The sequence below is a fragment of the Choloepus didactylus genome, chromosome 2 (assembly GCF_015220235.1).
Source record: "Choloepus didactylus isolate mChoDid1 chromosome 2, mChoDid1.pri, whole genome shotgun sequence".
NCBI lineage: Eukaryota > Metazoa > Chordata > Mammalia > Pilosa > Megalonychidae > Choloepus > Choloepus didactylus.
The window spans coordinates 114,433,910-114,458,821 of NC_051308.1; the positions used below are offsets into that span (position 1 = coordinate 114,433,910).

The window sequence follows — 24,912 nt, forward strand, 5'->3', positions numbered from 1 at the left end:
TTGTTGCTCAGATGTGGCCCTCTCTCTCTAGCTAAGCCAACTTGGCAGGTGAAATCACTGCCCTCCCCACTACATGGGATCTGACACCCAGGGGAGTGAATCTCCCTGGCAATGTGGAATATGACTCCCGGGGAGGAAACTAGACCCGGCATCGTGGGATGGAGAACATCTTCTGGACCAAAAGGGGGATGTGAAAGGAAATGAAATAAGCTTCAGTGGCAGAGAGATTCCAAAAGGAGCCAAGAGGTCACTCTGATGGGCACTCTTATGCACAATACAGACAACCCTTTTTAGGTTCTAATGAATTGGAATAGCTAGCAGTAAATACCTGAAACTATCAAACTACAACCCAGAACCCATGAATCTTGAAGACAATTGTATAAAAATGTAGCTTATGAGGGGTGACAATGGGATTGGGAAAGCCATAAGGACCACACTCCCCTTTGTCTAGTTTATGGATGGATGAGTAGAAAAATGAGGGAAGGAAAAAAACAAAACAAAACAAAACAAAAAAAGGCACCCAGTGTTCTGTTTTTACTTTAATTGCTCTTTTTCACTTTAATTTTTATTCTTATTATTTTTGTGTGTGTGGTAATGAAAATGTCAAAAATTAATTTTGGTGATGAATGCACAACTATATAATGCTACTGTAAACAACTGAATGTACGCTTTGTTTTGTATGACTGCATGGTATGTGAATATATCTCAATAAAATGAACTAAAAAAAAAGAATAAGAGACCACTGTGGGCTAGAAAGAGCTAGACAGAGATTTTATGTAAGAGGTAAGATGTTATCTTGTCTTTGAAGATCAGAAAAAAATGGATAATAGCTAATATTTATTGAGTTCTTACCACATACCAGCCTCTGTTCTAGGGCTTTCCAAGTACTGTATTAACTCCTCCCGACAACCTACAAGTAGCTACTGTCACTATTCCCACTTTACAGGTGATTTACCAAGGTCCAGAGCTAGTAAGCGGAGGAGCCCGAATTGGAACCCAGACCATGTCTGCCACATTCCCCAGACGTGGTAATGACGGGTAGAGGGGACAGGGGCAGGAATGTCCAGGACACAAAGCACTCAGGAGGCTACCAGCATGGCTGAAGGGGAGGGTGTTCACGTAAGCAGGTAGGTGGGACAGAAAAGGAAGGAGGCGGCAAATGAGATCATGTGTGAAATGCAGTGGGTGAAGTCACTTGATTAAAAACACGAAAACCCCAAGGTTTGGATTATTACTGCTGTTTTGGGAGACAGAAATGACTCTCTTGTCTAAAGGGAGACAATCACGCTGTAAATATCATTTTGAGAATGTTCAACCCACTCTCCTCCAACACTCACATTCCAATCACATTCCAGCTACAAAAGATAAGAGTGGGGATTCCTAGCTACCTTTTTGGAAGCCCTGAAATCAGGAGGAAGAAAAAATTGGTCTCTGACAAGTCAGGCCAAAACCTAGAGAGGGACAAACCCAAGATGATAAGGCCACAGGGTTGGGGAGACTGACCCCTCCCTAGAACACTAATTCATCTTCTTTCCTACCAAGATTTCAACTTATCTGAAAAATGGCATGTTCACCCTGAATGCAACTACCATATATCTTTTTTTTCAATTAGAAAAGTTGTGGATATATAGAAAAATCATGCATAAAATATTGAGTTCTGATATACAACCCTATTATTAACACTTTGCATTAGTGAGGTACATTTGTTATAATTGATGAGAACACAGTTTTATAATTGTACTATTAACTACAGTCCACGGTTTAACTTAGGGTTCACCAATTGTGTAGTGCAGTTTGTGCATTTTTTTTTAAATTTTTTATTCTAGTCACATCTAGTAATTTTACAACCTAAAATTACTCCTTTAAACCACATTCATGTATATAATTCAGTGCTGCCAATTACATTCACAATGTTGTGCTACCATTACCACCATCTATTACCAAAACTTTTCCATCGTATGTCTTTAAAGGCAAGAAAATAGGCAAAGTCTAGCAGGGATTGCATAAAAGTAGAAACGTTTGTGTGGTTCAAGTTTTCTTTACTATTGTTACATTATCCTTTCAGTAAGACTGACCAAGGGGAGAAAAAGGAATTTCAATTAGCTCTCTGGACACAGAACTCACACTGCTCGATTTAAAAATCATATTTGTCATGTTCCCCAGAGCAGTTGCATGAGCAGCCCCTGTGTTGCCATCAGCCTGGGAACAGCCATCAATGGCCTGACATTAATTAAAGCAGTAATGCACTTAGCCTCTAGGCTGTCTTTCCAGAAGGAGGGAAAGGACTCAGTCTTCGCCTCTGCAGGAGGACATGTTCTATTTGACCCCATCCTGGGACGCCAGCATGAGTCAACACACAGAACTGAGTTTCTTGGCCTTCCTAACACATTTACAAATATTGAAATTTCCATTCAACGATGTGATTTACAGCACCTTAGGAAGCAGTAAATGACACAGAAAATGTGGTCACTGGCCTACAGAGGGTATGCATTCTGGGAGAGCAAGAGATATGCATATCAAAGTGGCAATACATGACAGTGTATGCAGTAAGGAAATGCCATTAGCGAGTGGTAAATGCTGGTGGTAGCTCTGAGGGCTGGGTTTCCTTGGAGGAAAGATTTGAGCAGGAATGGGCAGGGAAGAAGCTCCACTTTTGGCAGGGCAGGGTGGGGAGGGTGGGAGGAGCACACAATCCCAGGGGGAGAAGGCAGAACAGGGCAGTGGAGGAGCCGTGAGAAGCCTGGCCTGGCTGGGACGGGCAGCGCTGCTAGATGGAGGATGGGCATGGACTCGATCTGTAGTTAATGGGGGGACATGCAGGAAGGTTTATGCAAAGGATTGACGTTTCAGCTCAGTCTGACAGCTAATGGCAGACTTGGAAGAGACTAGAGAGTTAAGAATCTGCAGCTCATTGTCGAGTCATGGAGGTAGATCTCGATGTGCTGATTTGGAAAGATCTCCAAGATACAATGTTAGGGTAAAACGTAAAGTACAGAACTTGTGTTTGTCTGTATGTATATTTGTATATCTATTATACTACCATTTGGGGGGAAATGATAGTGGAGAATATATATATGTGCATAATTACTTAAATATGCAAAAACATCTCCAGAAGAATACACAAGAAACTGTTCCCGGAAGGAACAGGAATAGCCAGGGGAACGGGAAGCGGAAAGGAGATTTTTTTATGTCATTTTCTATCTTTAGAATTTGAATCCATGTGAATATGCAAAAAAAAAAAAAGAAAGAAAAAAGACGATAGTTATTTTTAAAATAATTCATTGCATTTTAAAATATTTTTAGAAGCTTCATGTCTATAGTAAACATGTGTTGTTTTAATAATTTTATCTTAATGCTATTTTTTAAGGGCTTTACATGTGTGTTGTAATAAAAGTCGAAACAAGAAAGTTAAGATTTGGACTAGGAGACTAAAGGCAGGAATTTAAGAATGAGGTAGATACAAAATATTTACTGTCCAGGGTCCCTTAAACCCTTGTTTCTCACACTGTGGCTTGGGGTTTTGGGGTTGAGTGATGGGGTTTACTCAAGTTGCAGCAATAAACAGGGAACACTTTCCTGGATCACCCACTTTTCTTGATAGTGACATTTAAACGATTTTTATAGTAAAACAGATGGATCTTCAGGATAAAACACAAGAAGACTTCAAATAAAATTTCCCTCTACAGGGTGTCCATTTTGGCTGCACTTTCTGCACCTCCCTACTCCTCCCCATTCTACACATGCATGCAAAGGCCGGGATTCACTGTTCTCTGCTATGAGGAACACTTTGGAGGAAACGGTTGAGAAGCCTGCACTAGGCCGTCGGGCTCACCCATGCCATGCAAATAGCTCCAAGGGGCAAGCTTCCAGCGTCCTCACACCTCAACTGCCCCTAGACCCACACCATTTACCCCGGTTCTCTGAGCTCTTGGCTGTCTGATCAGCTCACGTCCTCCCAACTTCTTTATCTGTTCTCTTATTTATGACCCTACTTCACCTTTGAACCTGACTCACCCCCAGTTTACAATCTTGACTTCTCCCCTTAACCACCATCCAGATTCTCCGAAATAGCCCTCCCAGTCAAATCTAGAACCTCTACCTGAGTTTTGAGGTAAAACTGATGAAAATAGGTGGCAAATAAAAATACTGGATACACCTTAAAAATCTATGCAAGCATGACCTCTGGGTCCAGGACCTGGGCTGGCAGCCTTCCAAATGAAGATCCACTCCAACAAATCATTATATAAGAGGGTTTGTCTAAACCAAATCCTGATTTTGACCTGGGATTAGCCCACAGACTTGGCACATTTCCTGCTGGGATCTGTTGGCAACATTGTGGATCCAGGTTTTTGTCCTTGACCACTCCTGTGGCCTCCACATTCATGTCATGGGCCAGGTTTTGGCCCCTGCCCATGCTCCACTGGCCTCCAACCCCCAGTCTGACCCTGCTTCTGACTTCTCAGCACTAAACACTCTTCACAGTGGGATAGGAAGAGAGAAGAGTCACAGAAGACCTGAGACTTCACCCTTGAGTAGACAGAAGACTGATAGTTCCACTGACAACCTGAAGGAAGTCCAAAGTGGTTTGTAGAACACAGTAATGAGAATGGTTGGGAGGCAGTTTGTACAGTGGTTAAGTGGTTAAGTGGTTAAGTGTTGGGGCTACAGAGTGTTGATCTGTGCTCAAATCCTGCCTTTTTATTGTCAACTCTAAAACATAGAATAGGTAACATCGATTGTCCATTTTCCATAGACCAGGCATTCTGCTGAGCTCCCCACATGCTTTATTTCATTTAATCTTCAGAGCATCTCTTTGAATTAAATATTTTTAGTGTTCCCACATTACAAATGAAGAAACTGAGCTATAGAGAGGTCAAATAATTTGTCACACAACTTTTGGTCTAACTCCAAAGTCTATGCCCTCAGCCAAATAACTATTGAGTAGAAAGAAGAAGTCTGAAAATCAGATCTGAGAAGACAGACTCATCATCAGAGCCCAACAGACCCTTCCTGTGCCAATTTGGATATAAGATGCCCCCCAAAAACCATACTCTTTAATGCAATCTTATGGGGGCAGACAATCTTTTTGATTAAGGTGTGACCTCTTGATTGAATGTTTCCATGTGAGATTTGACCACACCCATTCATGGTAGGTCTTGATTAGTTTTCTGGAGTCCTTTAAAGGGAGCTCACACAGAGAGCAGAGGAACAAAAATCTCCAGGGATTTGCTAAGCTAGGACACCCAGATGCTTGGGAGCTGACAGAGATCTTAGAGATGCTTGGAGATGCAGACAGAAGGATGTTTGGAGATGCTAAGCTAAAAGATGAAACCCAGAATTTGCTACAGAGAAGCTGCATGCGATCCCCAGATGCTTAGAGAAAAATGCCCTGAGAGGAAAGAAGCAATGACAGAGAGTAGCCGAAACACAACCCAGGATCCGCAGAAGCAAGCCATGTGCCTTCCCAGCTGACAGAGGTGTTGCAGACACCATTGGCCATTCTTCAGCGAAGGTATCCTCTTGTTGATGCCTTAGTTTGGACACTCTTGTATGGCCTTAGAACTGTGACTTTATAACCTAATAAATCCCCTTTATGAAAGCCAGTCCATTTCTGGTATTTTGCATAATGGCAGCCTTAGCAAACCAGAACAGCTCCTGAGAGGCAAGAGAGCATAATTGTTTAAGAGTCCAGACTCAGGGGCCATACTTGCTGCGTTCATATTCTGCCTTTGCTACTTATAGGTTCTGTATCCTTGAGCAAGTTTTTCAGGCTCTCTGTGCCTCAGTTTCATCTTCTGTAAAATGGAGATGATAATAGCATCTATCTCACGGAGTTGCTCTAGGATTAAGTTTTTACACCTACAGCCCTAAAACAGTGCTTAATATATATATATAAGTGCACAATATAAATATTGACTGTTAATTGTCGTGCAACTCCTTCCAAGTCTAAGTTCAGGAAGCTGAGAGAAGAAAGACAAATCCTGGGTGACAGGTCTTATGCCAGGAGATACTACAAAGCCTCATAATTCGTCATCCAACCATCAGGTTCCCCCCAGCCAGACGTTCTTTCTAATCAGTTGTGTAAAGCAATATTTTACTGAAAGACCAAAAGCTTTAGAATCAGTGGTGCTTTTCCACCACAATGGCATTAGGCAAATTACTTGACCTCTTTGAGCCTCAATTTTGTCGTTTGAAAAACAGACACAACGGTGACCACCCAGCAGGATTGTTGGGTGGAGTAAAGGAGGTAATTACATAGATATGGCCAGCATGTTTGGTGCATCTCAGCCACACACAGCTGTTTATTCTTCAAAGTCTTGCCCAGGAAGCAAAGTCAAACCTTTGGTACCAAGTTCGTCAAAATTAAGGGCAGCCTCTTTTGCTAGATCTCTACCAAATTGGCACTTCATGTTTGTTCTAGTAAAAGCTCACTGCATTCTGGCTTGTCAAGTCATAAAACAAGATCCAACCTAGTTTCAGTCATTTTCTGGATTCTTCCTGTAAGGAACTTAAGCTTTTAAAATATTGCAGGTAGTAATGATGGTATCACCACTGAATTGTATATCTGAAAGTACTTAAAATGGGAAATATGTTGTATATATGTTACCATGATTTTAAAATTTTTAAGTTTTTAAATTTAATTTTAATTTTTTTAAATTTAATTTTTAATTTTTTAAATTTAATTTAATGAACACTAAATTATTAAAATAGCCCCTAATTCATCTGTCTACTTCAATTTTACCCCACTCCAATCCATTATCTCCATTAGGAGGTGACCTTTCTAAAATGCATTCCTGAAAATCCTACAATGGATTCCATATGTTCTTGGGACAAAGTTCAGACCCTTGGCAGAGGCTGTCAGTGCCCTGCCCACATTCCCTCGGCCCACCCTAGGGACCACCTATGAACTGTTCCTGAACACACCAATGGCTTCCTGTGTCTCTCAGCCTGATGGCAATCTTTGAGGAGCTCAGGGCAGACCAGAAGTGCCAAGAAATCAAGCCCTCCAGGGGTAACCCCCAACCAGTGAGGGATGAGAGTGCTGGATAAAGCCCCACCTCCTCAGACTCAGTACGACAACTTGGGGGACATGTTCCACAGTCTGTCAGAGGGTCTCCTGTGGGACTGAGCTCCAGTTGCCCAGAGCAGTGACCTGCTTGTTAACACAGCTTTATGGGCTTTCTTCCCTTCTCGGTCTTACTTCCCAATTCCTTCACCCAGCTTCCTGGAGTCACCTCCCAAATAAACCTGCCCAAACCTTGCCTCAGTTTCTGCACTTAGGGGACACCAACCTAAGATAGTTCCCCTAAGATGGCTTACAAGTCCCTTCAACCTCTGGCCCCTGCTTCTTTTCCAATGCTACTCCTTGCCACTCCTAATTTGCACTCTATTCTCAATGCACATAGAACTTCTTTCAGCTCCTTTCTTGCTCTCTCTCTCTCTCCTCTGGACCATTGCATATACTATCTTTCTCCTCCTAGAACACTCTATCCCCTCCTCTTCATCAGACTAACTCCTATGCAACCCTGATAAAGCTGCTTAAATGTCACTTCCTCCTGGAAGCCTTCGTGAATCCCTGAGTTCGGGTTTCATACCTCACCTCTCTGTTCTCAAAGCATCTTGTTCTTCCCCAAACATAGCACTTATCACATCATTTTGTAAATGTTTCCTTAATTCTCTGGCTCTACCAGTACTTTCAGAAAGGCAGGGACCATGTCTTTGATGTTCATTATTGCATCACAACAATCTAGCACCATTCCATTAATTAAGTAAAACTTTATGAATAGGTCTGGTACCTAATAGTGCCAAAAATTATTTGTGGAAGTGAAAAGGAAAGAGCAACTGAAACAGTGCTCAAAACAAGGTACAGCATAACTTAGCCAACTCAAGAAATCACAGAGGTAGCATTCAATAAAAATGGCACAAACTACATAGGTCTATAGATATTGTCACTGCCAAAATAATTCAGAATTCATGGACTGATTTGGAGTTAGCCTTAATAATTTAGCAGGAAGTCCCCAAAGCCAAATAACACATTTCTATAATTTGGCAACAGAACAGACAGGCTGTATCAGAGTAAGTTAACCTCTGAGTCAAAGAGTACAAAGTCCAATCAGGTCAGGCAACCCTCCTTCTACTGATGACTCAGGAACTTCCAGCCAGCCTGGGGTTGGGAGGAAGGTGCAGGGTACAGGAGAGTGTGAAGGAGCTCCCATTTGATATGATCCACCTTAGCCCTGAAATAAACATGTCCCTTCCATTAAGGAGAGCTAGTCGTATGTCCCCACTAGGATGCAAGGTGGGGGTATTAGGGAAATCACAGATACCTGTAGGGTGGCCATCACCCAGACCTCACCTATTCCCACCTCCTTCTCTGGGCAAGACAGAAACACACACCAAGGTGCCATCCTCCAGCTTTCTGCTACCCTCACTTCCTTTTCTATTGTGTGCCATTCCACAACCTGGGGGAGATGTTAAGGCTAATGAAAAGCCCTAGCCAGACCTTAAACCCGGAAAAAACAAACTCAAACAGTATAGATTGGTCTCTCTTCTCCCACGTGAAATGGGGCAGGGGGAGCGGCCATCTATCAATCCCCACCCAGATCAGTTTTTAGTCACTGCAGGAGACCAGCTGTGATGGGACTGCTTCCCCTGCTCTTTTGGACTACGTGCTGTGTAAGTGACCAAGAGATTATTTATCCTTTCTAGACTCTTTATACTGTACAAGTATTAAACGGATCATTTGTTGAAAGTGCCCTGAACCTGTGATTCCGTGACGCACCATTGTAGCAACTTACTCCAAAAGGGGGTTTCGTAATGTAGGTAGTTCCTGGCTCAGCAGCTGCTTCCCAACAACTGCTGTACACCACAGAAGGGGAGCGTGAATCACGGTGGTCAGCTAGCTGCCGCTACCACTCTGACATGAGAATTGTTTTATTTTGGGAAACTGAAGTTATCTGAAGAGAATTGGGGTTCCTTACAGTGACAATGCCTTAGTCATATTGAATGGAGACAGAGTCAAATTTGGGCATTGTTAGTCTCTCTCACAGAGATTCTGCAATAGTCTTTATCCTAATTGGTCTCTCTGCCTCCAATTTCACCCCATTCCACTCTCATCTCCACTGCCAATTGATCATACAGCTTGCTTTCAGAATAATTGTTTTAAATTCACATCTGCCCTGTTTAAAGCCTGCCAATGGCTGGAGAACACCCATGCTATCCTTCAGGATTCAGCTCAAGTCTCTCTTCCTCTATGAAACCTTCACCTACAGTTGACCATTTTCTCCTTTGAGCCACCACTTTTCTGTTGTTAATGCAATTTTATTGAGATATACTCGCACACCATATAATCCATCCAAAGTATACAATCAGTGGCTCACAGTATCATCATATAGTTGTGCATTCATCGCCAAAGTCAATTTTAGAACATTTTCATTACTCCAAAATAAAGAAAAAAATAAAAATAGAAAAGAACACCCAAACCATCCCATATCCCTTATCCCCCCCATTATATATATATATATTTGTCATTATTTTATTACTCATCTGCCCATACACTGGGTAAAGGGAGTGTTAATCATCAGGTTTTCACTATCACACGGTCACATGATAAAAGCTATGTAGTTACACTGTTATCATCAAGAATCAAGTTTACTGGATTACTGTTCAACAAATTCAGGTATTTCCTACCAGCTATTCTAATACACTAAAACCTAAAAAGGAATATCTGTATAATTCATAAGAATAACTTCCAGATTGATCTGTCGACTCTATTTGAGATCTCTCAGACACTGAAACTTTTTTTTTTTTCATTTCTTTTCTCCCTTTTGGTCAAGATGGCATTTTCAATCCCATGATGCCAGTGCCAGGCTCATCTCTGAGAGTTCTGTCTCTTTTTGCCAGGGAGACTTATACCCCTGGGAGTCTCATCACCATTTTTCTTTGTATGTACATAGGTTATCACACTTGCCACATTACACTATAATTACTTGCTCATACACCTGTCTTATCCATTAGACTGTGAACTCCTTAAGTACAGGAACAAAGTCTTTTCATTGCTATATTTTCAGAGCCTGGCTAATATCTGAGATATATAAGGAGCTCAGTAAATGTGCGCTGAGTGAATTAATGTGCATATACACACATGAAGGAATCATAAAGCATGAAGTGTGAATCCTGACTGGTAACACTCCTGTGTTGCTTATGAAAGCCAACAAGTGAAGATAATATTTCCAAGCCAATATATATGCCTCGAGGGGCGAATCCAGGCAGCTCCCGGAACAGAAATCCAGGCGTGGAGATTTATCCTGCGGGAGAAAGGGGTTCATCACGGCGGATGACCTAAAACAGTTCCTGTATAAAACATTACGAAGTGTTGAAGGGCTCCATGCTGTTGTTGTGCCAGATAGAGATGGGGTACCTGTTACTAAAGTAGCCAATGATAATGCTCCAGAGCCTACTTTAAGCACTGGTTTCTTATTTACTTTTGCCTTTACAGCAGATCAAGGGAGCAAACTTGGACTTTCAATAAACAAAGTATTGTCTGTTACTACAACACCTACCAGGTGGTTCAATTTAATTGTTTACCTTTGTTGGTGAGTTTCATAGCCAGGAGCAATGCCAACACAGGACTAATTGTCTATGTAGAAAAGGAACTTCCTCCATTATTTGAAGAACTGAGACAAGTTGTCGAAGTTTCTTAATCTGACAGTGGATTCGATACGCACCTTATCTTCATTATACCAGACACAATATCAATCCAGTAATCTTTACACCACAATAATACTTGTATCCATATACTCAAGAAAGAGCTCCTTTTCCATCTTACACTAAGAAAGAGTGTATAGATATAATTTCTGGACAGATATTTCCTTGTTTAGGGTCTTTTCTTATTTAGTGAGAACTGGTACACTACAGAAATGGTTCAGTCTATCTCAGCTCCCATGGAGTTAGTTCAGTCACCAAATATGAATAAGATTCTCTTCAGTGGATCAGAATCAAAGTGGTTCATTCATCCACTTGAACCATTATGTGATTGATCCCTGTTGTATAATACTCCCAGGGCTTCAGAGTGAAGCAGACCCTTTTTATGTGAATAATAATGAGGACGTATTTCTCTTCATATTTAGTTTTATTTCTTTGCATTGAATGTAAGGAAGTTAAAATGGCTTAGCAAAAAGTAATAAAATCAATGCAATCAGTAACTTTCCTATGTATATATTATTTCACAGTATAGACAAATATTACTAATTATTTGATTCTTCTCAGAGGGTGTTGCTCTTTACCTAAAATGCAAATTATATATAATGGGTTTTTTTCCCCCTCTCTGCTATCTATAACCAATCAGTGTTTTAATATTTGCATGCTCTTTATAAAATTTAGATGTGATTTGTTATTGAACTCTGTTTCCAATATTGGTATGTATGTAAACATAACACATAAGTATAAATAAAATAGCATTTTTAAGAGAATAGTTTGAGTACTGTATACGTCTTCTCTTTTTTGAGACTTTTCTTCCAAAAGTTTAAAGAACGTAGTTAATTTAATTTAGTCTCCAACCAACATGAATAAATAATGAGTGTTTCTTGTAGATATGTGTTGGAAGACTCTTACCTAGAATAAATTGTCAGTTGGAAAATAAACCTCATTCATGAGCCTAATTTAATCTCCACAAAAGAGATATCATAGTCCTAGAATATGTCTTTTATATTTTGGAGTGTAATCTGTCATTTGAGGTTGTTAATTTCTTCCTAGGTTCTTTGACAATCAGAGTTTGTCACTGGTACAGTTCGTTATACATGTATTGAGCACCTACTGTGTGCTGTGCACCAGAGCTCCACACTGTGTGATTCTAATGGGCATCATTCACTTCATGCCTGTGCACCAGGCTTGCCTTTCAGATGAAATAGAGAATGGAGACACTTCAAATGGGCCAGAACAACAGCTTTTACAAAGGATTAGGGTCAAAGGACAGTAATTTACCTGCAGGGAGCTATAAATAGTTACTTGTTGCATCCTAACAGTGAGTTATTAGACACACCCATTAATATCTAGCTAAATATTAATTTCTATTACAAGGATATCATTTAATAGTGTTCAGGAAATTTTTGCCTACATAGTGGTGCATGAAACAAAAGGAAGCTTTTTTAAAAATAAGGTGCCCAAATTTTTATTTGCAAGTAATAATGGTATACCTAGAAAACCCAGAAAGGAGACTATAATAAACGGAAAGACTTAACTTTTGCACAGTGACTACTACTACTATTAAATTTTCTATTTGAGAAGACTGTAATAGATCACTTATGCTATGTTCACCTGGAAAAATAAGCAGGTGAAAATTGCTAAGAAATTTTTGAAAAGGTAATATAAAACTAGATTCGGTACACAACTAGGCAGATTAGTGGAACACACTAGTCCAGAAACAGACTTTAGTATGTACATATGAGGACTTAGTATGATATAAAGAAGGCATCATACGTCAGTGGGGAAAGGATTATACCATAAGCAGGGCACACATTTTTTATGCCCTGATGATTGAAGTTTAATTTGTTAAACCCTTTTGTAGGGCAATTTGGCAATCTCTATAAACTTTGAATTGCACATATCCTTTGGCCCAGCCATTCCACTTCTAGAAACGTTTCTTACTGATGCATATGGACATTTGCAGAGTTATATTTATAAATGTATTCTTGTCAATTTCCTAATAGCAAAGGATTGGAAATAAGCTAAATATCCATCATAAGTAGAATGAGTATATATTCTGTTTTTTCAGATAATACCAGTTTATACCTGCTGTTACATGTTTAATTATTAATAGAGCTTTCACTTTCAGGTGTCCCAATTTAGATGAGAGATTATATCATCACCCTTATAGGGGACTGCCTAAATAAACTACTACATTTGCCCAATGGTAAAAGAATGAAGAAGTACTTTATAGACAATGCTGATTGAAAAAAAAAAAGATTTTGGAATAATGTGTATGGTGCTATGTACAAATTTATGTATAAAAAGAAAAATATATGTGTGTACGTTTATATTTGATTGTATATGATAGACTTCCTTTGAACGGATATCCAGAAGAATCCGGTAACACTGGCAGCCTCCAAGGCATGGAATTAGGTACCTGGGGGACAGGAAGGGAGTGAGGCTTTTCACTGTGAATGCCTTTTTACTTCTTGAATTTTCGAACTGTTCAAAAAATAAAAAGTAAATTAATGAAAAAAATATATATATGCCTCGAGGGCCTCTAAATTTCAATGCAGCTTGTAACAGAAAATTAACAAACAACTTCATTCTGAGTTCAGATTCCGTGGAGTCAAAACAGTAGTTTCCCATCTCTGCTGATGCTTTTATACATATTCATAAATTTAAACCAAACATGCAGAACTAATTTAGTTACCCAGATAGAACGGAAAGCAGGAGTGAGTTCATCTTCAGTGAGAAATCTGCACAATAAAGAAGGTATGCCCATCCTAAATAGCTTTCTATAGATAAAGACGGATTCAAATTTTTTTAGATGTTTTATCTCCTTTTATGACAAGTACCAGATACAATAATAAGGTGGCTTTATTAAAGAATTTTTTAGGAAAAAAATTGAATATTCACACTTTTTCTCAATTAAAGTTCCAATGCTTATACCAAAAATACAGGTTTTCTAAGTATCAGAAGCAATGACTTAATATAACCTTTCCTAGCCAACCTGTTGAACTGTGATCTAAATCATAGATCACATAATTTCCATGCTTGATTTTAACTGTATATTCACCATAGTATCCTTCATGGCTCAGTTCTGTTAATTTAATTTTTTAACCTAGAATACATTGGGAAATAGCATTTACTGAGAAGGACTCTGCAGCAGGTACTATATTGGTGCTTTATATGTATATGTGTGTATATATATATATATATCATCTGATTTCAATTCTCTATCAACCTCCTAAGGAACTACAGTAGACACCTTGGGCAGGTTTTAGACTACCCAGCATCTGAACTCCAATCTTTTGTCTGAGGAATTGCCCATCTTTTAAGTCTTGTGGAGGCAGAGTCTGCCTCCCTCTATAAAGGTTGAAAGGCCAGATACTCACTTCCTAAGATTCCCTTAAAACTAGGAAGTTGGCATGAGGCCTAGTGAGACCTAGGTCCCAACATCAGACTGATCCAGAGTAGAATCGGGAGCTGGTTACCCACAGAATCCCAACTAAATTATCCCATGGGGTCAATTGAAATAAAGAACCTACTGAAGGAAACATTTGACAGACAAAGTAATCATAGGCCAATATGAATAGCAAGGGAAATTTAAGGACTGTGGAGTAGGATGGTTTCTTCCAACATCACTGGATATATAAAGAGAATAATAGGCTCAAAAAGAGAGAATAATAAGCTCAAGTTCTTAAATTTTCCTCCCACAACATAAATTGGAACCCAAAACTTCGTATAACTTTGTTTAAAAATATTTCTAGGTGTGCTGCACTCATGCACGATCTGGAGGCACCGCCGCCACCCTTGCAGAGCTGAAGCAGGATCCTTGGGAGAGAGGGAGGAGGAGGAGGAGGGAGAGTAGAAGCTAAACCCAGGGGGGATAGATTCCCAGAAATGGGATAACTGAATCAGAGGTTATAACCCAGTGTATAACAGTGTGTGTCTCGCAGCACCTTCAGTGGCACTGAGTTTCAATATTTAAACAGACCACAACATGCGTGAGTACAAGCTAGTGGTCCTTGGTTCTGGAGGTGTGGGGAAGTCTGCTTTGACAGTTCAATTTGTTCAGGGAATTTTTGTTGAAAAATATGATCCAACGATAGAAGATTCCTACAGAAAGCAAGTTGAAGTCAATTGCCAACAGTGTATGCTCGAAATTCTAGATAAAGCAGGGATGGAGCAATTGACAGCAATGAGGGATTTGTATATGAAGAATGGCCAAGGGTTTGCACTAGTATATTCTATTATAGCTCAGTCTACCTTTAATGACTTACAAGACCTGAGGGAGCAGATTTTATGAGTTATGGACACAGAACATGTTCCAACGATTTTGATTGGCAATAAATGCGACCTGGAAGATGAGCAAGTAGTTGGCAAAGAACAGGGTCAGAATTTAGCAAGACAGTGATGTAACTAGCCTTTTTAGAATCTTCTGCAAAGTCAAAGATCAATGTTAATGAGATATTTTATGATTTGGTCAGACAGATAAATAGAAAAACACCAGTGGAAAAGAAGCAGCCTGAAAAGAAATCATGTCTGCTTCTTTAGACCCACAGTAAGCAGCAGCTCTGAGCCAGATTACAGGAATGAAGAACTGTTGCCTAATTGGAAAGTGCCAGCATTCCAGACTTCAAAAAATAAATCTGAAGAGGCTTCTCCTGTTTTATATATTATATGAAGAATTTAGATCTTATATTGGTTTGCACAAGTTCCCTGGAGAAAAAATTGCTGTGTGCATATCTCTTGGAAAATAAGACAACAGTATTTCTCCTTTGCAGTAGCAGTTATAACCAATATGAAAATAAATATGCTTGACTCTATATGATTATACAAAAGAGCATGGATGTATTTCAAATGTCAGATATTGCTACTATAATCAAATGACTTCATACTGACCTTTCTATCATGATTCTTCTCTGTCAAGCACTAAAAAGTTGAACCATTATACTTTATATCTGTAATGGTATAAATTATAAAATTTCTCCTCAACTCATTGCAGCAGGTAGCTTTTTTGAGCAATTGACTTCATTTTTGTGATGTTTAGGTTCATGTGTCAACTTGGCCAGGTGATGGTACCCAGGTATCTGGTCAAGCAAGCACTGGCCTAACCATTGCTGTGAAGACGTTTGTGGCTGCTTGATAAACCAGAAGGCTGGTTTGTTAAAGCTGCAATCGATTGGCTGCAGCTGCGGCTGATTTCGTCAATAAAGGGTGTATCTTCCACAATGAGAGAATGCAGTCAGTTGGCTTTAATCTAATCAGTTGAAGACTTTTAAGCGAGACAGATAGAGGACCTTCACTGCTTCTTTGGCTGACCAGCGAAGCATTTCCTGAGGAGTTCATTGAAGTTGCCAGTTCTTTTCTTGAGGAGTTCATCGAACATGATCATCCAAGTTGCCAGTTCACTGCCTGAGGAGTTCATTGAACATCTTCACTGGAGTTGCGAGTTTGCTGCCTGCCCTACGGAATTTGGACTCATGTATAACCACAGTTGTGTGAGACACTTTTATAAATATTATATCTCTTGTTGATTCTGTTTCCCTAGAGAACCCTACCTAATACAACTTGGTACTGGGAGTGGTTCTTGAGAAACGGAATCTTAACATGAGCTTTCACAATTTGTTTTCTACTCTGATTAGATTCAAAGGCACTAATGACTCCATTTCCAATAATCAAGATGGCACTGACAGTCCATGGTGTGAGTTGGCAATGGAGATATACAAAATAGCACCATCTGATTCTCCTAATCATACTCTTGTATGAAGCAAGGCTCTGGGTGACAGTGTTTTTGACACCTTCACAAAGTTTTGTGGAGTTAAGAAGTATAATGATGTTGGCTGGTTGCTCTTAGATACACTGGATAAAGTTACAAGAGAAAGGGATGAGCTAAAGGCTTCAAATTTGAAACTTAGTCACCATATGACAGATGTAAAGGTATCTATGTGTGCCCTGAAAGAAAATCTTATTTCCTGTGGCCACAGACTTGAAATTTCTGAAAACCAGACCCAGAGTCTCATTGTGCAAGTAGCAGATTTATAAAGTAGACTAAAATCTCAACCTTGCAGGGTGTCTGCTGTTAAAGTGAAGGTATTGATTGGAAAAGAACGGGATCCTGAAACTTGGGATGGGGACATATGGATTGATAATAATGGCAGTGAGGACACTTGAACCCTGGATTCTGCTGAGTCTTTGTTAGATATACCTGTAGTGGTCTGTCCTGAGGAAACAGCCCCCCCCCCCACCTCCAGTCTGCCCGGAGGAAACAGCTTCCTCACCTCCAGTCTGCCCTAAGGAGCCTGCCATCTGTCCCCCACCTAAAGAGATTAACCCTTCAGTGCCTGCTAAACCTGTAATCACCTCCCCTGAGGAAGCAGCTCTCACTCCTCTGTCTGGAGAGATTAATCCTGTTTTACAAGATGAAACTGCAACAGAATGCCCTGAGGTAAATGGTTTGAGGGATACTTCTAATTCTTTTCATGACCCACCTCCACCACCAGTCTTTGCTTCAAGACCTATAACTAAAGTCCCAACAGGCCCAGAAGGGTAAGGTACAAAGTATGACCCATGAGGCAGTACACTATACTCCAAAAGAACTGTATGAGTTTTCTAACTTAGACAGAAACCAGGGGAATATGTATGGGAATGGATATTAAGGGGGTGGGATAATGGTGGAAGGAATATAACGTTGGATCAGGCTGAATTTACTGATATGGGCCCAGTAAGCAGAGATTCTGCATTCAATCTTATAGCTTGAGGGGTTAGAAAGGACATTAGCAGTTTGGGTGGTTGGCTGAAACATGGATCAAAAGGTGGCCGGCATTACCTGAGGTTGAAATGTCAGAACTGCCCTGGTACAATGTGGAGGAGGGGATTCAAAGGCTTAGAGAGACTGGAATGTTAGAGTGGATTTGTCATGGAAGACCTGCTCACACACCCCTGGAATTTCCAGAGGACACACCTTTTACCAAGACTGTGAGGAATAAATTTATGAGACTAGCTCCATCATCCCTGAAGAGCTCTGTAGTTGCCCTTCTCTGTAGGTCAGATATTACTGTAGGAACTGCTGTCACTGAGCTGGAATCCTTAAACACAATGGGGATAATCGGGTCCCGAGTCAGCAGAAGCCACATCGCTGCAGTTAATCGCCACAGACAAGGTGGGCATGGCTACCATAATGGAAAACAGGCTCAAAGCAGCAGTCAAAATAATCTGACTCGCAGAGACTTATGGCATTGGCTAGTAGATCATGGAGTACCAGGTAGCAAAATAGATGGGCAATCAACTAAATTCTTGTTTGAACTATATAAGCAGAAAAATTCCAGGTCAAGTGAACAAAAGTCTCCCTTGAATTACAAAAACAGAGAGTCACAGCCCATTAATCAATTCCCAGACTTGAGACCGTTTACAGATCCAGAGCCCCTTGAATGAGGGGAAGGCCAGGTACCCTTGGGGAAGGGCCCTGTTACACCACCAAAAATTTATACTGTTAATCTTCCTCCCAGCCTTCCCCAGGGGGACCTATGGCCTTTTACCAGGGTAACTGCATTGGGGAAAAGGAAATGATCAGATATTTCATGGATTATTAGACACTGGTTCAGAAGTGACATTAATTCCAGGAGACGCAGGTGATCCATGGAATTTTAGCTCAGGTCCATCTCACAGTGGGTCCAGTGGGTCCCTGAACCCATTCTGTGGTTATTTCCCCAGTTCTAGAATGCATAATTGGAATAGACATACTCAGTAACTGGCAGAATCCTCACACTGGTTCTCTGACTTGTGGAGTGAGGGCTATTATGGTGGGAAAGGCTAAATGGATGCCACTAGAACTGCCCCTGCCTAGCAAAACAGTAAACCAGAAGCAATACCAGATTCCTGGAGGGATTGCAGAGATTAATGCCACTCTTAAGGACTTGAAGGATGCAGGGGTGGTGATTCCCACCACATCCCTGTTCAACTCTCCTATTTGGCCTGTGCAGAAAAGAGATGGGTCTTGGAGGATGACAGTGGATTCTTGTAAGCTTAACCAGGTGGTGACTCCAATTGCAGCTACTGTTCCAGATGTGGTATCATTGCTTGAGCATCCCCTGTTATACAGCTATTGATATAGCAAATGCTTTTTTTCTAAATAGCTTTTAGTAAGGACCACCAGAAACATTTGATTTAAGCTGGTAAAGCCAGCAGTTTACATTCACTGTGCTACCTCAGGGTTATATCAACTCTCCAGCCCTATGTCATAATATTGTCCACAGGGATCTTGATCATTTCTCCCTCCCACAAGACATCACACTGGTCCATTACATTGATGATATCATGTTGACTGGACCTAGTGAGCAAGAAGTAGCAACTACTCTAGATTTGTTGGTAAGGTATTTGCATGGCAGAGGATGGGAGATAAATCCAACAAAAATACAGGGGCATTCCACCTCAGTAAATTTCTAGGTGTCCAGTGGTGTGGGGCCCGTCGAAATATCCCTCCTAAGGTAAAGGATAAGCTGTTGCATCTGGCCCCTCCTACAACCAAAAAGAGGCACAATGCTTAGTTGGCCTCTTTTGGATTTTGGAAACAACAATATTTCTCATTTGGGAGTGCTACTCCGGTGCATTTACCAAGTGACCAGAAAAGCTTCTAGCTTTGAGTGGGGACCAGAACAAGATGACAGGTCCAGGCTGCTGTGCAGGCTGCTCTGCCACTTGGACCATATGATTCAGCTGATCCAATGGTGCTGGAAGTGTCAGTGGCAAATAAAGATGCTGTTTGGAGCTTTTGGCAGGCTCTTACAGGGGAATCATAATGCAGGCCCTTAGGATTTTGGAGTAAAGCTTTACCATCCTCGGCAGATAACTGATCTCCATTTGAGAAACAGCTATTGGCCTGCTATTAGGCCTTAGTAGAGACAGAACACTTAACCATGGGCTACCAAGTTACCATGTGACCTGAGTTACCTATCATGAGCTAGGTGTTGTCTGACCCGCCAAGCCATAAAGTTTGGTGTGCCCAGCAGCACTCCATCATAAAATGGAAATGGTATATATGAGATAGAGCTCAAGCAGGTCCTGAAGGCACAAATAAATTACATGAGGAAGTGGCCCAAATGCCCATGGCCCCCACTCCTTCCACCTTACCTTCTCTTTCCCAGCCCACAGCTATGGTATCTTGGGAAGTCCTTACAATTAGTTGACTCAGGAAGAGAAAACTCAGGCCTGGTTTACAAACCGTTCTGCACGATATGCAGGCACAATCCGAAAGTGGATAGCTGCAGCACTGCAGCCCCTTTCTGGGATGTCCCTGAAGGACAGTGGTGAAGGGAAATCCTCCCAGTGGGTAAACTATGAGCAGTGCGCCTGGTTGTTCACTTTGCTTGGAAGGAGAACTGGCCAGAGAAGCATTTGTATACTGAATCATGGGCTGTTGCTAATGGTTTGGCTGGATGGTCAGGGACTTGGAAGGAACATGATTAGAAAATTGGTGACAGAAGTCTGGGGAAGGTGTATGTGGATAGACCTTTATGAGTGGGCAAAAAACATGAAGATATTTGTGTCCCATGTGAATGCTCACCAGAGGATGACTTCAGCAGAAGAAGAGTTTAATAACCAAGTGGATAAAATGACCCGTTTGGTGGATACCAATCAGCCTCTTTCCCCAGCCACTCCTGTCATTGCCCAATGGGCTCATGAACAAAGTGGTCATGGTGGTAGGGTTGGAGCTTATGCATGGGCTCAGCAACATAGACTTCCACTCACCAAGGCTGACCTGGCCATGGCCACTGCTGAGTGCCCAATCCACCAGCAGCAGAGACCCACACTCAGACCCTGATATGGCACCATTTCCCAAGGTGATCAGCCTGCTACCTGGTGGCAGGTTGATTACATTGGACCACTTCCATCATGGAAGGGCAGTGATTTGTTCTTACTGGAATAGACACATACTCCAGATATGGGTTTGCCTTCCCTGCATGACATGCTTCTGCCAAAACTACCATCTGTGGACTTACAGAATGCCTTATCCACCATCATGGTATTCCACACAACATTGCTTCTGACCAAGGAACCCACTTCACAGCAAATGAAGTGAGGGAATGGACACATGCTCACAGAATCCTCTGGTCTCACCATGTTCCCCATCATACAGAGCCAGCTGTGTTGATAGGATGGTAGAATTGCCTGTTGAAAACTCAATTACAGTGCCAACGAGGTGGCAATACCTTGCAGGGCTGAGGCAGTGTTCTCCAGGAAGCTGTGTATGCTCTGAATCAGCATCCACTCTATGGTGCTTTTTCTCCCATAGCCAAAATTCAAGGGTCCAGGAATCAAGGGGTGGAAACAGGAGTGGTACCACTCACTATCACTCCTAGTGATCCACTGGGTAAATTTTTGCTTCCTGTCCCTGTAAGCTTAATCTCTGCTGGTCTACAAGTCTTTGTTCCAAAAGGAGGAATGCTTCTACCAGGAAACACAATAATCCCATTGAACTGGAAGTTAAGACTGCCACCTGGCCACTTTGGGCTTCTTATGCCTCTGAATCAACAGGCAAGGAAGGGAATTACTGTACTGGCTGGAGTGATTGATCCTAACTATCAAGGGGAAATAGCACTGCAACTACCCAATGGAGGTAAAGAAGAGTTTTCCTGGAATACAGGAGATCCCCTGGGGCATCTCTTAGTACTACCATGCCCTGTGATTAAAGTCAATGGAAACTGCAATCCAGGCAGGACTACCAATGGCCAAGAAACTTCAGGCATGAAGGTTTGGGTCACCCCACCAGGCAAAGAACCATGGCCAGCTGAAGTGCTTGCTGATGGTAAGGGGAACATGAAATGGGTAGTGGAAGAAGGTAGTGATAAATATGAACTATGGCCATGTGACCAGTTACAGAAACAAGGACTATGATAGCATGAATATTTCCTTTTGTTTTGTTATGAGTATCTTTGTATTTGTCTGTAAAGCAAATATCTTTACTTTCTTCTCTGTCATCCCCTCATCATATGACATAAGCTGTATTGTTCATTTTGCAGTACTTATGTTAAAGGAAATCAATTTTAAGAGTTAATGTCACCCAAGGACTTGCACCCTATTCTGGAGAGATTTAGTGCATTTCTGGTTGTATGCTGGACAGCAGAGTATTGTTATGCAAAATATACGTCTGTTATTGTTCTCTACTTAGAGATAAAGTATGGTTTTAGGTGATGTGTATAACTGCCAAGTTGACAAGGGGTGGACTGTAATGGTTAGGTTCCTATATCAACTTGGCCCGGTGATGGTACCCAGGTATCTGGTCAAGCAAGCACTGGCCTAACCGTTGCTGTGAGGACATTTGTGGCTGGTTAATAAACCAGAAAGCTGGTTTGTTAAAGCATTGTCAGCTGGCTGCAGCTGTGACTGATGACGTCAACAAAGGGCGTGTCTTCCACAATGAAAGAATGCAGTCAGTTGGCTTTAATCCAATCAGTTGAAGACTTTTAAGTGAGACTGATAGAGGACCTTCACTGCTTCTTCCGCTGACCAGCAAAGCATTTCCTGAGGAGGCCCTCGAAGTTGCCAGTTCATTTCTTGAGGAGTTCATCTAACATCTTCATTGGAGTTGCCAGTTTACTGCCTGCTGTACAGAATTTGGACTCATGCATACCCACAGTTGCGTGAGACACTTTTATAAAACTTATATTTATAGATATCTCTTGTTGATTCTCTTTCCCCAGAGAACCTTATCTAATACAATTTTATATTTTAAAAATTATGAAATATCATTCTGTCATTATACTCTAAAATTGTGCATAATGCTTTTGAAAAATGGGTCTTTTACAGGGAAAAAACTGGGATAACTGATTTCTATGGCTTTCAAAGCTAAAATATATAATATACTGTTCTAGTTTGCTAATGCTGCCAGAATGCAAAACACCAGAAATGGATCGGCTTTTATAAAGGGGGTTTATATGGTTACAGAGTTACAGTCTTAAGGCCATAAAGTGTCCAAGGTAAGTCATTAACAATCGGGTGCCTTCACTGGAAGATGGCCAATGGTGTCCGGAAAACCTTTGTTAGCTGGGAAGGCACATGGCTGGCGTCTGCTCCAGGGTTCTGGTTTCAAACTGGCTTTCTCCCAGGACCTTCCTCTCTAGGCTGCAGTTTCTCAAAAATGTCACTCTTAGTTGCTCTTGGAATGTTTGTCCTCTCTTAGCTTCTCTGGAGCAAGAGTCTGCTTTCAATGGCCATCTTCAAATTGATCTCCTCAGCTCATCTCTCAGCTTCTGTGCATTCTTCAAAGTGTCCCTCTTGGCTGTAGCAAGCTCACTTCTATCTGAGCTTATATAGTGCTCCAGTAAACCCAACCAAAGCCCATGCTGAATGGGCGGGGTCACACCTCCATGGAAACCATCCAATGAAAGATCTCGCACACAGTTGAGTGATCACATCTCCTCGGAAACATCCAATCAAGTCTCCAACCCAATCAACACCAATACGTTTTCTGCCCACACAAGACTGCATCAAAGATAATGTCGTTTTGGGGGGCATAATACATCCAAACCAGCACATATACTAGCCAACACTAATACTGCTTCTTGTTTTACTGTCAGATTAAATTATGGGTTTTATGGATGATTAAATTTTAGTACATTTTCAAAAAAAAAAGCTAACCTTTTACAGCAGTAATACTGAGGTAGTAAAACAACACAAAGTTTGATTCTGTGTATCAATCAAATTATATGTTCAATCCACAGCCTTGTAAGATCTTTATGTCAGATGTAGAGCATTGATCAGGAAGAAGTTCAACTCCAAATACTAGATCTGGGAAATATTGTAGGATTTGACAGACTCAGAGCACTCAAAAACCCCAACTCTCACTGAATCTTTGTCACCAAACAAAGTCATCACTCCCTCTTGTCTGATGCAATAACATCATCTGAGGGAGGCACCATGTAAGGAGAAGCCAGTTCATCTCATAGTCTACCCACATCACCATTCATTGTCTCTGGACCTTTAACTAAAGTTGGATCTCAGCAAGCCCTGGAGAGCCAATTAGAAAGTTAAACCTAGGAGAAGGCTTACATTCTGAGAAACTGGAAGACTTCGCTAATTTATATTGGGAGAGGGAACTGGAAAATTTATATAGAAATGGATATAGATTGTGCTAGTCTAAGGAGGAGAAAGCATATTTTTAGATTGGCTTCTATCACTGTGGGTGCACTTGTCAATTTTTCTGACTCAGTAGGCAGCTTGAGCAGTTGGCAGTTCTAATTGTTTGGTCAGTTGACTGACTGAAGCCTGTACTCATGGTGGTCATGCTAAATGAGATTAAAGAGCAACTTCCTGCTATAATATTCAGGATGAAGTCCAAAGACTTCAGGAGTTAAATATAGTAGGGTCTCACCATGTATAGCCATTAGCTCCCCCAAAAAAAATGTCCCTCAGAGAGACTCTCTTCACCAAGGCCTTTGGAAACGCATTGGTGAGGGAAGAACCACCATCCTTGTAAAGCATTTTAGTGACTGGTCTACAGGCAGGTTAGTGGGAGATGCTGCAGTTGAAATGAGCTCCTGATTTCAATCAGAATACTAGGATCTCAGGGCTGCAGAAGCCAAGTAACAGGACTTTACTGCCAGAGGCGAGTTGGACATAACAGACAACTGGGCTGACAAGGTTATCAGGATTGTCGGTCCAAAGGGGTCTTTGGTAGTGGCTTCTTTATTAATCATAAGATGCCTAAGACCAGATAGTCCAACTGTATGTGGATAACTGAAAACATTCCAGGTCCCGAGAACAGAATAACTATGGTAGAAAGTTATTGCCCCTAAGTGAACTCCCAGACCTGAGTCAATGCACAGCCCCTTCAATGAAGGGAAGTCAGGTACACTTGCAATAAGAGCTTAAGTCCATACCGTAAATTTTCTTCCTAGCTCTCCCCAAAGGAACCTGTAGTCATTTATTAGCACAACTTTTAGAAAGTCCTGAGGACTCTGAATGTCTTTGTCTTATGGGAGCAAGTAATTAATGGAGCTTTTTCTTTTACAAATATTCAAAGCATGATTACTGAAAGGCAAGCAATTCCAGAGAATGTTTTTATATTTACTTTTCAGTATAGAAATTTTCTAACATATACAAAAATAGAATAATAATGAACCTCCATGTACCCATTACTACTAGCTTCAACAATTATTGACTTGAGGCTAATCTATTTCCTCCATATTCCCATCTTCCTTGCCCTCACCAGATAATTTTGAA

At 41.1% G+C, this 24,912-nt stretch overlaps 2 pseudogenes; both read left to right on the forward strand.

Annotated features, from left to right (window-relative positions):
* The first annotated feature begins 1,095 nt into the window (after positions 1-1,095).
* Positions 1,096-10,703, forward strand: LOC119512990 (annotated as a pseudogene).
* A 3,989-nt stretch (positions 10,704-14,692) lies between these two features.
* LOC119526662 lies at positions 14,693-15,246 on the forward strand (annotated as a pseudogene).
* Positions 15,247-24,912: the final 9,666 nt, after the last annotated feature.